This window comes from Cherax quadricarinatus, chromosome 50 (genome assembly GCF_038502225.1).
Source record: "Cherax quadricarinatus isolate ZL_2023a chromosome 50, ASM3850222v1, whole genome shotgun sequence".
Classification (NCBI taxonomy): Eukaryota; Metazoa; Arthropoda; class Malacostraca; order Decapoda; family Parastacidae; genus Cherax; species Cherax quadricarinatus.
The window spans coordinates 17,109,878-17,124,495 of NC_091341.1; the positions used below are offsets into that span (position 1 = coordinate 17,109,878).

The window sequence follows — 14,618 nt, forward strand, 5'->3', positions numbered from 1 at the left end:
TACCAGCTGTAAATGAATTTCAGTGTTGTTAAAGCGTTTACAGCATATTTGATAGTAAGTAAACATTAGTGATGTAAGTTTGATATTGTTGCTACAGACTGAGAGCGGTGACTAGTTACTGTGTACTTGTGTGTTGTGCAGTAATAATATCTTCACCATAATGCTACTTACTATTACTGTACAATAGTTACATTAATAGTACCTTCACTATAATACTAGTTATTGTTACTACACAATAGTTACACTAATAGTACCTTCACTATAATACTAGTTATTGTTACTACACAATAGTTACACTAATAGTACCTTCATTGTTACTATTACTACACAAAAGTTACATTATTGGAACCTTCACTATAATTATTATTGCACAGTAGTCAGGTATAAACGCGGCCTGGTCATGAGCGGGTCACGGGGGCGTTGACCCCTGGAACACCTTCCAGGTACAGCATGTTTCCACATAATACCAGGTGGACATTCAACATTTGCAATAGTTATGCACATTGCATAATTTGTCAGTGCTAAAGTTTCAAGTAAATCAACACATCTTTCTCTGAAGTAATGTATTAAGCGCGCTCAATGTTGATGCTTCTACCTCTCTTATTACTGGTGAACGTCTTATTGTACAGATAATGATGTAGCAAAAAAATGTGAATGATGAGAATGTGGCCACAGGCTGGTATGGTTGAGAGTGTATAACAGTGTTTATATAACAATGAGCTTTATGGTACTGGTGTGGGCTCTGTAAAATGAATCATTCTTACACTCTGGTTACATAGTGTTGTCTCTGTATATATTTCAGTATTTTTGACAATGAGCTTTATGTGTGTGTGTGTGTGTGTGTGTGTGTGTGTGTGTTGGGTAGGTGGAATAAGAGGCGTGCACTTGAAATGGTAAGTGGGAGAAGTGCCGTGATCAGGCCTTATTAAGAGTGGAGGGAGGGAGTGGGCCTAAGAGTAGGATGGATGGAGGGGGGAAGATTAGCAGCAGAAGGGAAGTGGTGCATTTAGCAAGCTCGGGAATTTGGAGGGAAGCAGAAGGGAAGAAAAGTTGGTCAGGATAAAGAGGAAGGAAGCAGGTTGTAAGAAGGGGAAACAAGGGAGGATTCAGATTTTAAGAAAGAAAAAGAAGGGAGGGAGGGAGAGAATGTTGAAGGGAAGGATGATCTCCGTCATAGCTATGTTACGCTAGTAGGGAGAAAGGGAGGTAAATATCAGTGTTTGGAGGGAGGGAATTAAGTACAAGTGTTTGGAGGGAAAGGGGGAGGAAAGGAGAAGCATTGACATGGATGGAAAAGAGGCAGGACACCATGGGAGGTGTAGAGGAAAGGAGGGATGGTGGAATGGAGGTCCAACCTCCACACCAGTAACGTATCTTCACTCAGCCTGGAGGCCAGCCAAGCGTGTACCTCTTAAAGAGGTTGGACCAGCACCCTCCTTCCTTCCCTCCCTCCCTCCCTCCTTCCTTCCTTCCTTCCTTCCTTCCTTCCCTCCCTCCCTCCCTCCCTCCCTCCCTCCCTCCCTCCCTCCCTCCCTTCCTTCCTTCCTTCCTTCCTTCCTTCCTTCCTTCCTTCCTTCCTTCCTTCCCTCCCTCCCTCCCTCCCTCCCTTCCTCCTTCCTCTCATTTCCTCTCCTCATTCCTTCCTTTCCTCTCCTTCCTCATGTCATTCCCTCCCTGATGCTGCCTTTCCTTCCCTCATTCTATTTCCTCCCTAATGCCATTCCCTCCCTCACAAAGGGTGAGCTGCCTCCCTCCCTCTTGAGTTAACTTACGCTCTCTCCCTCGCTCCCTAGAGAGGGAGTGACCTTCTTTCCTTCTCAGGTAGCTCCTCATATACTTCTTCTCCAGCATACCTCCTTGTTTCCCTCCTTTCCTCACTTTCTTCCTCCATCCCTCCATGATTTCCTCTATTCCTGCCTGACTTTTCCATACTTCTTGATTTCTTTTCCTCCTTGTATTCCTCCATTTCTTCCTCCATCGCTCTGTGAGAGAATATAAATGGAATAAGTATCAGTCAGTCAGTCAGTGGTAATGGGAAACGGTGGACAGGATACACTGAGAGTATACAGTGTGAGGCACAATAATATTGACGTGTGAGACATAGAGATATGTGGCAGCAAGTACATATAGTATAAAGATTGTCTTCTGATTATCACACAAACTAGTGAGGAAGTCTTGTATTACGCTACCTGTTGCCTGTCTTTTGATGGTTCCACGCCTCTGGTTGCTGGCGTGAGCACTGAGGTTATTGGCACTAGCAGAACGTAGTAGTAGTACTAGGAAAGTATGAACTGACTAATAACTCTACGGAGAAACCACTAGGAAAGTAGGAATTGGTCAGTAACTCTACGGAGAAACCACTAGGAAAGTAGGAATTGGTCAGTAACTCTACGGAGAAATCCGTCAAGAGTCCTGACAATTTCCTATAGTATTTAGAAAGCTTCATAACAGACTTGAGATATATAGCTGTGAAAAACTCCAGCAGATAGTGAGGATGTGGTGGATGAAGATGACGGTAGTCACCGCAGTGCGCGGACGCAGGCCCGAGCCTCCACCACTCTCCGCACGGGATCGTCCACCCGGGTTTTCAGCTTCATGTAATACAATGTCTTACATCAAGAAACGAATATCTGTGGTGTGATGTCTTCACAAGATAATGAGATCAAATAATGTAAAGTTGTAAAGCTGAAGAATGAGGCACTCTTTCTCACCCTCCATCTCTGCCATAAATAAAACATACTTTCTCTCCCTCCCTTTCTATCTACCATCAGTAAGACATTTCCTCCCCGTCCCTCTACCATAAGTAAGACATTCTTCCTTCCCCTCCCCCTACCATAAATGAGACACCCCTCCCTCCCCACTATAAATCCTGAAGGTAACAATTGCATTGCCAGATGGAGAGAGAGAGATAAGGTGAGTGTGTTATCAGAGGTTCAGTGAAGGCAACATTCAGCGAGAGGCTAGCAGAACCTTCGTTACTGCTGCTATCATGACTTCGTCTTCATTTAAGGGAGGTGGGAGACATTAACGCCGGTGAAGGGGCTATTGATGGAGGGTGTTGAAGATTTCCCTTTGCATCAAGCCAGATTGTTCATTGTTACCCCCAGGATGTGTGTGACTCCCTGCTGGCTTAGCGCTTTAGTTCAAGTGTGTTGTATTGTCTGGTGGTCCATAACTGGTCCAGTATCAGTGTTTTGTTTCTAGGTGGTCTGGTGGTTCTTGACTGGTCCAGTATTAGTGTGTCAGAACCTTGTAGTTCAGTGATAAAAAGAGTTTCTGCTGAAACCCAAAATGACCTGGATTCGATTCCCTGGCTGGGCGAGACGTGCGAGCAGTTCTCTTGACTTCTGCTCACAGTTGTTCATCCAGCAGTGAATAAGTGCCCACCAAGGTGTTAGTGGATTGTTATGGGTGGCATCGCAGTGAAGGAGGATGACAAGGCAGCTCAGTGGAAATACACCGTGTTACATGACTTTGTTATCTCAAGTTAAAATGTTAAAAGAAATATTGTATCAGAGCTCAAATGATGCTGTTAGAAGTCTTGTATCAGAGCTCAAATGATACTGTTAGGAGAAGAAATCTTGTATCAGAGTTCATCAGGTTATCTCTAGGCTGGAATACTGCTGTACATTAACATCTCCATTTAAAGCAGGTGAAATTGCAGATCTAGAGAGTGTACAGAGAACATTTACTGCACGTATAGGTTCCATCAAACACCTGAACTACTGGGAACGCTTGGAAGCACTTGTCTTGTACTCGCTGCAACGCAGGCGAGAAAGATGTATCATAATCTACACTTGGAAAATCCTAGAAGGAATGGTCCCAAATCCGCACACAGAAATCACTCTCTACGAAAGTAAAAGACTGGACAAGCGGTGCAAAATAACGCCCAATGAAAAGAAGGGGCGCCATTGGTACACTAAGAGAAAACATCATAAGTGTCTGGGGCCTAAGACTATTCAACAGCCTCTCACCATGCATAAGGGAAATTACCAATAGACCCCTGGCCGCCTTCAAGAGGAAGCTGGACAGATACTTAAAGTCGGTGTCGGATTAGCCGGGCTGTGGTTCGTACGTTAGACTACGTGCGGCCAGCAGTAACAGCCTGGTTGATCAGGCCCTTATCCACCGGGAGGCCTGGTCGTGGACCGGGCCGCGGGGGCGTTGGTCCCCGGAATACTGTACACGTAGAATCCAGGTAGGTAGATAGGCGTGTTAGGGTTTGATATAAGTGATGGTAGCAAGGGAACAACTGTTGAAATGTTGGAGGCCTTATATTGTTACTGGTGGCGGGTCCAGTCTGCCTGTCTCTGGCTTGGTCGTGAGAGTTTTTTTTTTTTTTTTTTATTTGCCGGTATTCTCCCGGCCCGAGTCTTTTCCAAGTAGTGGTGACCCGGCCTTGGCTCCCTATCTGGGGAGTGTCTCGAGATCTAAGTCTCCCATGGGAGGAGGTACAAGTATCCCCTCATCTGTGGGACCAACTGTCCCCAGGCCTAGCCACAGTCCCCGCCCTCACGGGGCTCGTAGGGAGAAGCTAGGCCGGTCGTGAGAGTGAGACAGAGAGGCATGTAAGGGGCAACTTATGTGCGAGGGGTCACGTGATTCAAGACTCGGCCAGGGACCTTGCCAATTAAATGAAGCTATACTGTCGACAGCTGGATAAAATACGTGTGAAACACCTGGGTATCTTTATTAGAGAGACGTTTCTCCTGCACAGAGGCTTTTTTTTCAGTGTGAAAAAGGCACCTGTGTACATTACAGAAAATTTATTAAAAGAAACGTTTCACCACAAGCCACTTTATCAGCCGCTTGTGAGGAGACGTTTGGACGTTTCTTTCAGTAAATGCCCTGAACTATACCCAAGTGTCTTGCACAGTTAGTGGGTATCACCATACTATCTATAACCAAGGTACAGATACCTAGGTGTTGCATGTCTTTTTTTGTTTTAACACATCGGCCGTTTCCCACCGAGGTAGGGTGACCCGAAAAAGAAGAAGAAGCGCTTTCATCATCACTCACTCCATCACTGTCTTGCCAGAGGCGTGCCTACACTACGGTTCAAAAACTGCAACATACTCCCACCTCTCCTTCAGAGCGCATGTCTCAGCAGATATCTGGTTACGTTATGTGTGTGTTACAGGCGCCATCTGTTAACAGGCATAAGAACCTGAGCAGTGTGGGTGACCCTCCCGGCCATGGGCATCACCTCTACGCTAATAATAGAGGCGTTATGAATTGTCGATACCACCCCCACCCCCTTCCCCATCTGTTGCCTTCCCCCTCTATTACTCTCCCCCCTCCTCCATCCCTTCCCCCCATTTTTAGTGTGGGCGTCGTAACTGTCCCGTCACTTGCAATTATTACGACAAGTTGCGTTGATAAATAGGCAGGCTTCTCGGGCGACATTATTGCAAGGCTTGCTCCACCATCATCATTATCATCATCGTGACGCTAGTCTACTCCCTTGCTAAAAATAGCGCTACACTAATGAAACATAGCGATTTTTTTTTTGTATTTTGCTCTAGAATTTGTTTGATGAAGTTTTGAATTGTGGTGTTCGTAGCTTGTGTGTGTGTGCGTGTGCGTGCATGCGTGCGTGTGTGCGTGTGCGTGCGTGCGTGTGTGCGTGCATGTGCGCGCTTACCTATGTGCAATATATCTTATCTATTTTGTGGTTGTATGGGTCGAGTCCCAGCTAAACTCACTCTCTCTCTCTCTCTCTCTCTCTCTCTCTCTCTCTCTCTCTCTCTCTCTCTCTCTCTCTCTCTCTCTCTCTCTCTCTCTCTCTCTCTCTCTCTCTCTTTCTCTCTCCTCTCTCTCTCTGGCAGCAATTCTTTTCAGCAGATCTATTTTTACCTCAGTGGTATTGAGTTGGCAGCTGTGCAGTGTTCCAATGTGCTACTTCCTTGTTATTGTTCCTATATCGATAACTAGTTTTCCCATTGCTATTACCCTCTTATTTACTCTTCTAACACGTTAGTAACTTTCGGTTAGCCGTGGCTAGAAACGTTGACCAAAAGTATGTTAAGAGTAGCAGGTGCAACCCACGCTTTTACCTAGAATGAGCTTTGTCAAGGTTCTGTAGTTGTAGACGTGACAAGAGACTATCTTGTCGACAATACCTGTCATTCTGCACTGCAATACTTGTCGACAATACCTGCCATACTATTCTATCATATTTGTCAACGATACCTGGCTATTTAGGTTAATTAGGTTAAATTGTTTTCTATAACCAAAATCTAATAAAACAAAACATATCATACCATAACATGTAGTGATACATAAAGGCGATAAAAATGTTTTCGAGTGTGATCAGGACACGTTGTCAGTCCCTTAGCCAGGCTGAGGGACTGACCACCTCATAACTACGTCTTCGAAGGTAAAAGACTGATGACATCGCGTTTATATCTCCATTGCTTCTGCTCACTCTTCTGTTCTCTACTGAAGAAGCCTACTGTGTAGGCGAAACGTCTCGGAATCAAGATACCCTAACTGTTGCATATATGTTTTATCAATCAGGACACGGAGAGGCGACCTAGCGAGCCTTGGTGCAGTCTTGTGGTGTTATCATTCCAGTATCATAGTAACACATTTAGCGTTAAGATAATATAGTGATTTTGATTGGGAGAATGGACTGTGGGTAGCTTTTAGGTCTACACACCGAAGGAGGGTTATTAAGGCTGCGACCCAGGTATTAACCATGAAAATACTTTGGTCTCTAAAACTGGTGACAGGGTTAGCGGCAGCAGCAACAACGCACTGCTTCAACAACACGCTGCTTCTAGAGCAGCAGCAGCAGCAGTAACAGCTGCTGCTGCTATAACATCAAGATTAACAGGTAGAAGGGAGAAGTTCTCAAGAGGAAAATGGATCACACTTGCAAATTCCTGACCAGTCGGGTTGATGGCTCAGTAAGCCTACTGGCCAACATCACAAACAGCATAACCGACCAAACGGTCAACAGGGAAACCTGGTCTGAGGCTTAGCTGCGAGGGTAAGATAATCCTTGAAGCAGGTTACAGGTATGGCAGTCCGTACAGCAGTAAGATCAACAGCAACGACTGCAACAAAAGCAGCAGAAATATCTTAAAATACAGAGGTGCACTGGTACTGTCATGGCCGTCATTTCGTGTGACCTTGGGAACGTTACAGGTAGGTAGGTATAATGTTTGTCAGGAAACAGGACAAGTGTTTCCTGACGCGGGTCTTATTAATATAATGACCCACAGCTGGAGCTTTTGGTCATCTGACCAAGACCCTCTGCTGGCTTACTGGTCCACCTCTGTAAAAATCGTGGTTATGATTATAACAATTTAGCAGCAGTTTTGTTATTACCAGTGAACGTGATAGGTGTTTGTGTAATGGTTTTAGCGATCATGGCTTCTGCGACCCGTTCCCAGACCTGGCCTCCTGGTCATTTAGGCTGCTCGTGTTCATGGCACGCAGTTCGACGTAGACACCACAAGCCAGCTGACCAAGAAACTGCTTGAATAAGTTGTCAAACTTCCCCTTGAAGACATTTAAGGTTTTATAAGTTAATTCATGTATGTTTAAAAGGTTTACTTGCTTCTTTATGATTATATTTTCGTAGTGTGCTTCTTAAGCCGCGGGTTAACATTAGGGCGGCAATTCAAGGAGACTTTAAGCAGGGAACAAAATAGGATTTTATGACGTTGTCCGCCCCGGAAATGGAGCTATAATAATAATAATAATAATATTATTATTATTATTATTATTATTATTATTATTATTATTAATTATTTTTTGCATGTACAAAATACAACTTATACAGTCCTAGCTGATATCAGTGACATACTGTATAGAAAATCCCTAGTTATGCTGAGCATTTTGGGCAAATTAAGTTAATTTTTTCCCCTAGGATGCAACTCCCACCAGTCAGCTAACACTCGGGTACCTAGTTACTGCTAGATGAACAGGGACAGCAGATGTCTTAAGGAAACAAGCCTCAATATTTCCACCTGTACCAGGCATCGAACCACGGACCTCAGTGTGCGGGCTGAGTGCTCTAATAACCGAGCTACGGTACTTCATTGAGAAAGCTCCTGGTAGGCGAAACTTATCCTAAATAAACGTTCCTCATACGCTGTATATGTGTCTTCTTTATGTAAGGTTTCACTAGCTTAACGAGTCTTTGAAATACTGTTTGCCAGCTTACATTATTATCTGCCCAGTGTAGGTATTTGTACCCCACTCTCAGTATTTTCCAGGTGTAAATTCCGATGCATCTTTCACCTGCGCTTGTTGAAAATTATATTCTGGGATATGAAGTGAGTTAAGATACGATTTCTAGTTTTATTTTGTGCAGGGTAGGTTTCCTTTAGGCTAGACTCTGTTACCAATGCATTACTGATATATAGTAACGATGACTTAAGTCATATGTGTATCACCTGGGTATCTTTATTTTTGAAGACGTTTCGCTTCATGGTAGTCAGACATCAAAATAATGTACCCAGGCGTTCTACACGGTTGTGCTAGTCACATTTTGCATTTTTATGGATGAAAAATAAGTTTTATTGAGGTAACCTTGGATCAGGTCAGGTCAGGCTTAACACACGTGATCATCCTGGAACCATCACCGGAGAAACAGGTAGACAGTCGGCCGGGAAACATCTTGATACCTGCAGTCTTATATTATGGAAAATGACATAGCCTTTTGTTTGAGGAAAGAGGGGCAGAGACTAGCGTGCAAGATGACTTGTGTGCGCGTGACAGTGCTCTGTGAATGGCTGAATGTCCCTTAACGACCTCCTACTCTAACCCAAATTTCAGCAATACTCTTCACTAACTCGCATCGGAATACTCTAGTTTCCCTTCAATTTAGTGATCACATTACTTTGTCCTATTTATTGTTGCGTGTGCTAACACCATTTTCTTTTTCACAGGATAGCGTGACGGGTCTCAGTGAAGTGCGGTCCTAGCCAGGCAGCCAGCCAGATAACTAGACAGGCAGCCAGCTAGCCAGAAAACCAGCCAGAGAACCAGCCAGGAAACCAACCAACCAGCCAGACAGCTACCCAACCAGATAACTCGCAAGACAGGCAGCCAGCCAACAAGCTAGTCAGCCAGCTAGGCAGCCAGGCAGCTAGCCAGCCAGCCAGACACCCAGCAAGTAAGCAACCCAGCTATCTTTCCTAGCAGTCTATCCGAACTAGCCAATCAGAAATCAGTCAGGCCGTTCGTGGTGGATTAGAAACAAGTGAGTTGTGGCGTGGGACCTGCATGAAACTTTTGTTTGTGGTCAGTGGAACTTTGTATCTAGGGAGCCTCAGGGGCTCTGGTTGCGCCCTACTTTTCTACCAATCACACACCTGCTTTGTCTCCCTGGATTCACGCAGGTTGTGGCTAATGTGTAACGCGTTCACCAATGAGGAACCAGCGTTTGTCTGTCGTCCCCTCGCTAGTTTTGATGAATGTGCCGCACAGTCGGTCAGTCAGTCGATCACAGCCAGTCACAGTCAGTCACAGTTACCAGCTGTGGCTTTAGTTTCCCCTCACCAATTAAAAAGAAAAAAAAAACACTAAATTAATCGGCGTAGGAAAGAACGGTGTGTGTGTGTGTGTGTGTGGCGAGTATTATGGGTGCATGCATGTGTTTTATAAGTGCACACGTATGTGTGTGTATTATGGATGAACGTGTATGTGTTTTATGGATGAACGTGTATGTGTATTATGGATGAACGTGTATGTGTGTGTGCATTATGGATGAATGTGTATGTGTGTATGTATTATGGGCAGAGGTGTGTGTGTGTGTGTGTGGTACACATGTTAGGGTCACAGCTGACTCACTACACCGGTTACCTCTTAGAATGTTTTATGATCTGCAGGTCCCAGCTGAATGTGGGGAGAGACCAGGGAGCATGCAGGTCGCCCAGTCAAACACAGTGCAAGACATGCTGCAACACACGGTAGAAGACATAGTGGAAGACACAATTGAAGACATGGTGGAAGACAATGAACACAGTTGAAGACATGGTAGAAGACAATGAACACAGTTGAAGACATGGTAGAAGACACGGTGAAAGACACTGTGGAAGACACAAATTACAGATAGACAAAGTCTTCCAGTGGGCAAAGTAATATAACTTAATGTTCAATCATGACATAGTACAACGGCTTATGCAGGGTACGAATGAACATGTGAAATACCTGTAATTGTTTCCAGGGTTCCTCTACCCTTGTAGTCTGGTCTCAATACAACTAGGCTATTTGTGTTAGCGGCCCACAGGCCCTCGTAGCCATCAAAACCCAGCTCATCGGGAATTTGCAGAAGATGGCCCGGTTTCATCTTGAAAACTTTTGCCTTCGTTTCTTGTGTATTTGTGATTCCTGCTGGTGACAGGTAGAAGAGTCTTGACCGTTGATAAGTAAGATACATGTGCAACAGTTAGGTATCTTTTGCCTACTGTGTAGGCTTCTTCAGTCGAATACAGAGAAGGCAGCGGAAGGAGTAGAGATGTAAAGACGATGCAATCAGTCCATCACCCTTGAACATGTTACGAGGTGGTCAGTCTGTCGTCAGGATTATATTCGCGTCACCTTTGACAGTATGTAAGTCTCCATTCTGTTACTTTAGCTTCACATTGTTCCAGACTATGGAACAGAGCTTTCCTCCAGGCTGAGGGACTGACCACCTCAAAACTATGTCTTCGAGGGTGACTGATTCAAATTGGGAACCGGACGAGTATCTGCATGAGAGAACAATCCAAGCGCTTTTAAGGCATTTTGAATATTTGTTTTACTGATTATATACGGTTTGTAAACGACTGCTGTGCATTTTCCAGATCTGTTGTCTCTCCTGCCTTGAATGGAACGCAGGAGAACAATAAAGTCGTGAGAGTACCATTGATATGAGCACTGCCATCATTGGCGTTGCTTCTCTTGTTTCTAATATTCTCATAATCCGCCCTCTTATTTTCCTTGCCATTACTGCATTTGATTGTGTTTCTTAATGAAAGACGTGGCAAAACAAGCACAAAATACAGAACGCAGGCAGATCATCTCATAGGACAAAAAAAAAAACACACATCTGGAGTATACCTGGAGAGGGTTCCGGGGGTCAACGCCCCCGCGGCCCAGTCTGAGACCAGGCTTCGAGTTTACGAATAATTAAGCGTAGTAAGATTAGATTTTGCCGCTGAAGTGGCTGGTTTATTGTGCACACCATATCCATCCTGTGGATGGTGGTGGCTAGTTTATTGTGTACCTCGTATTCATCGTATAGATGGTAATGGCTAGTTTGTGTACCTCATATCCGTCCTGTAGATGGCCGCACAGTGGCATATGGATACATAAAAGGCCTAGGAACTATGCCTCAAAAGGATTTACAGGAGTATATATATGGATTTATCAACATTTCATTTGTGTGTTACAAGCCAATTTAAGAAATTTCAAACGCTTAAAATCCAAGGTAGACTTCAGTTTGGTTTACAAGATCTTTAAAAACAAGAAAAGTCTTGCCCAAGAGTTCTTGCGCTCTCACGTCTAGAATCCTGTTCATTGTTTACAATTCCTTTCAAGGAACTGTTGGGGTGTCCCGTTGGGGTGTTGGTAGCGCACTCAACTCACACATTGAGGTCTGTGGTTCGATCCCCCGGTACAGGTGGAAACATCAGGGCGTGTTTCCTTAAGACACCTGGCCGTCCCTGTTCAACTAGCAGTAAATAGGTACCTGGGTGTTAGTCGACTGGTGCGAGTCGCATCCTGGGTTGAGGGTTATTTGTGTATTAATCTAATTTTCCGGAAATGTTCTGCATGTCAGCTAAGGTCTGTATAAGTTGTATCTGTACTTGTAGAAATTGAGTTATTATTATTATTATTATTATTATTATTATTATTATTATTATTATTACTGTAAAACAGGTACCAGAAGTGGAAAATGCCCATATCTGTGGCCGGCTTCCCGTTTTCTTCCTCCCAGCCCGGTCTGAGACCAGGTTTCCTTTTTCTATGAATGATTCAGAAAACCGACAAGCTGATAATTAAGACACTTGGGCAAGAATTGAGCATCTTTATTCTGGAAACTTTTCGCTAGTTAGTGACTTCCTCAGTCTAACACTGAGAACGCTGGAAGATGAGCAGTTTGAGGTAAACAGTCTCTCAACCTGGAGTCGATGTGTTCAGTCCATTAGTCTTCATAAGAGCACTGTAAACAGCGACCATCACTAAAGAGGGTACTACTGTAAACAGAGACCACCAATAAAGAGGGTACTACTGTAAACAGCGACCATCACTAAAGAGGGTACCACTGTAAACAGCGACCATCACTAAAGAGGGTACTACTGTAAACAGCGACCACCACTAAAGAGGGTACTACTGTAAACAGCGACCATCACTAAAGAGGGTACCACTGTAAACAGCGACCATCACTAAAGAGGGTACCACTGTAAACAGCGACCATCACTAAAGAGGGTACCACTGTAAACAGCGACCATCACTAAAGAGGGTACTACTGTAAACAGCGACCACCACTAAAGAGGGTACTACTGTAAACAGCGACCATCACTAAAGAGGGTACTACTGTAAACAGCGACCACCACTAAAGAGGGTACTACTGTAAACAGCGACCCACTCTAAACATAGGGTACCACTGTAAACAGCGACCATCACTAAAGAGGGTATCACTGTAAACAGCGACCACTAAAGAGGGTACTACTGTAAACAGCGACCCCCCTCCAAACATAGGGTACCACTGTAAACAGCGACCATCACTAAACAGAGGGTACCACTGTAAACAGTGACCACTAAACAGGGTATCACTGTAAACAGCGACCATCACTAAAGAGGGTACTACTGTAAACAGAGACCACCAGTAAAGAGGGTACTACTGTAAACAGCGACCATCACTAAAGAGGGTACCACTGTAAACAGCGACCATCACTAAAGAGGGTACTACTGTAAACAGCGACCACCACTAAAGAGGGTACTACTGTAAACAGCGACCATCACTAAAGAGGGTACCACTGTAAACAGCGACCATCACTAAAGAGGGTACTACTGTAAACAGCGACCACCACTAAAGAGGGTACTACTGTAAACAGCGACCATCACTAAAGAGGGTACCACTGTAAACAGCGACCATCACTAAAGAGGGTACTACTGTAAACAGCGACCATCACTAAAGAGGGCACTACTGTAAACAGCGACCACCACTAAAGAGGGTACTACTGTAAACAGCGACCATCACTAAAGAGGGTACCACTGTAAACAGCGACCATCACTAAAGAGGGTACTACTGTAAACAGCGACCACCACTAAAGAGGGTACCACTGTAAACAGCGACCATCACTAAAGAGGGTATCACTGTAAACAGCGACCACTAAAGAGGGTACTACTGTAAACAGCGACCCCCTCTAAACATAGGGTACCACTGTAAACAGCGACCATCACTAAACAGAGGGTACCACTGTAAACAGTGACCATCACTAAACAGAGGGTACCACTGTAAACAGTGACCACCACTAAACAGGGTACCACTGTAAACAGCGACCATCACTAAAGAGGGTATCACTGTAAACAGCGACCCCCTCTAAACATAGGGTACCACTGTAAACAGTGACCATCACTAAACAGGGTATCACTGTAAACAGAGACCACTAAACAGGGTACCACTGTAAACAGCGACTACCACTAAGCAGAGGGTACCGCTGTAAACAGCGACCACTAAGCAGAGGGTACCGCTGTAAACAGCGACCACTAAGCAGAGGGTACCACTGTAAACAGCGACCACTAAGAGGGTACCACTGTAAACAGCGACCACCACTAAACAGAACCACTAGGTGTTACAGTGGTTATGTTTACTCATTATCCTCTTAGATTATCTTCGTAGCAAATAAGTTAACAGGCGAGGGTGGCGATCGATGCTGTGCCCTGCCCTTCCTCACCTGCCCCACCCTACCCTTTCCTGCCTCACCTAGTCCCACCCCACCCGGCCCTGCCTCTCCCAGCCCCACCCTTCTCTGCCTCACCAAGCCCCCACCCTCCCCTACCTTGCCTACCCGCCCCTGCTCTTCAATGCCTTGCTCAACCCTAACCCTAATTTATTAGCCTTGCCCTTATTAGAACAATGATCTCACAAACAGTACACAGCAACAAGCTGGAAGTACAGAGTAATACTGAGAAACTAAGTACCCAACAAGAAGGAAGGCTTAGTACACTTGAACAGTCACAGAATAAATTGGGGCTTAACTAGATTCTCTCAAATATTTCTTGGGAAAACTCAGCTAAACAATCTTAAACATAATCATTTCACATAGAGGTTGAGTGTAGAAGCATACAAGGTGATACGGATTAAAAGTAGATCAGACACAAAGCTACAAAGTAGAAGACTTTATCGGAGAAGCAAAATAGTTGCTGCTACTCAGAAGACAGCAGATATTACAATAAACAAAAGAAAAATTACAACGAGCCATTACCCGCTTCTATTTGAAACTTATTGAGAATACGATTTTTCGAACTTTTTAATGCTTACCACTAAAGTTAAAATATATTAACTAAAAAATACACTTTTTTACAATTAGAATACCGGATGTCTTATATATCATTGCTGACGCCTATATACTGTAGAAGAGTCTAGTCATACTAGACACGAGAAACAAAAT

At 44.4% G+C, this 14,618-nt stretch overlaps 1 protein-coding gene across 9 annotated transcripts in view; it reads left to right on the forward strand.

The window, feature by feature from the left end:
- Hsepi (D-glucuronyl C5-epimerase) overlaps positions 1-14,618 on the forward strand; it is a 607,106-nt gene that overhangs the window by 393,670 nt on the left and 198,818 nt on the right. For 8 of the 9 annotated variants that reach the window (XM_070095437.1, XM_070095438.1, XM_053786105.2 and 5 more), the window contains one exon: positions 8,904-9,130. The gene's annotated coding sequence lies outside the window, so the exon portion shown is untranslated. Of the gene's footprint in view, positions 1-8,903; positions 9,131-9,845; positions 10,095-14,618 lie in introns of all 9 variants that reach the window. The other variant, XM_070095439.1, reaches the window with a different exon arrangement.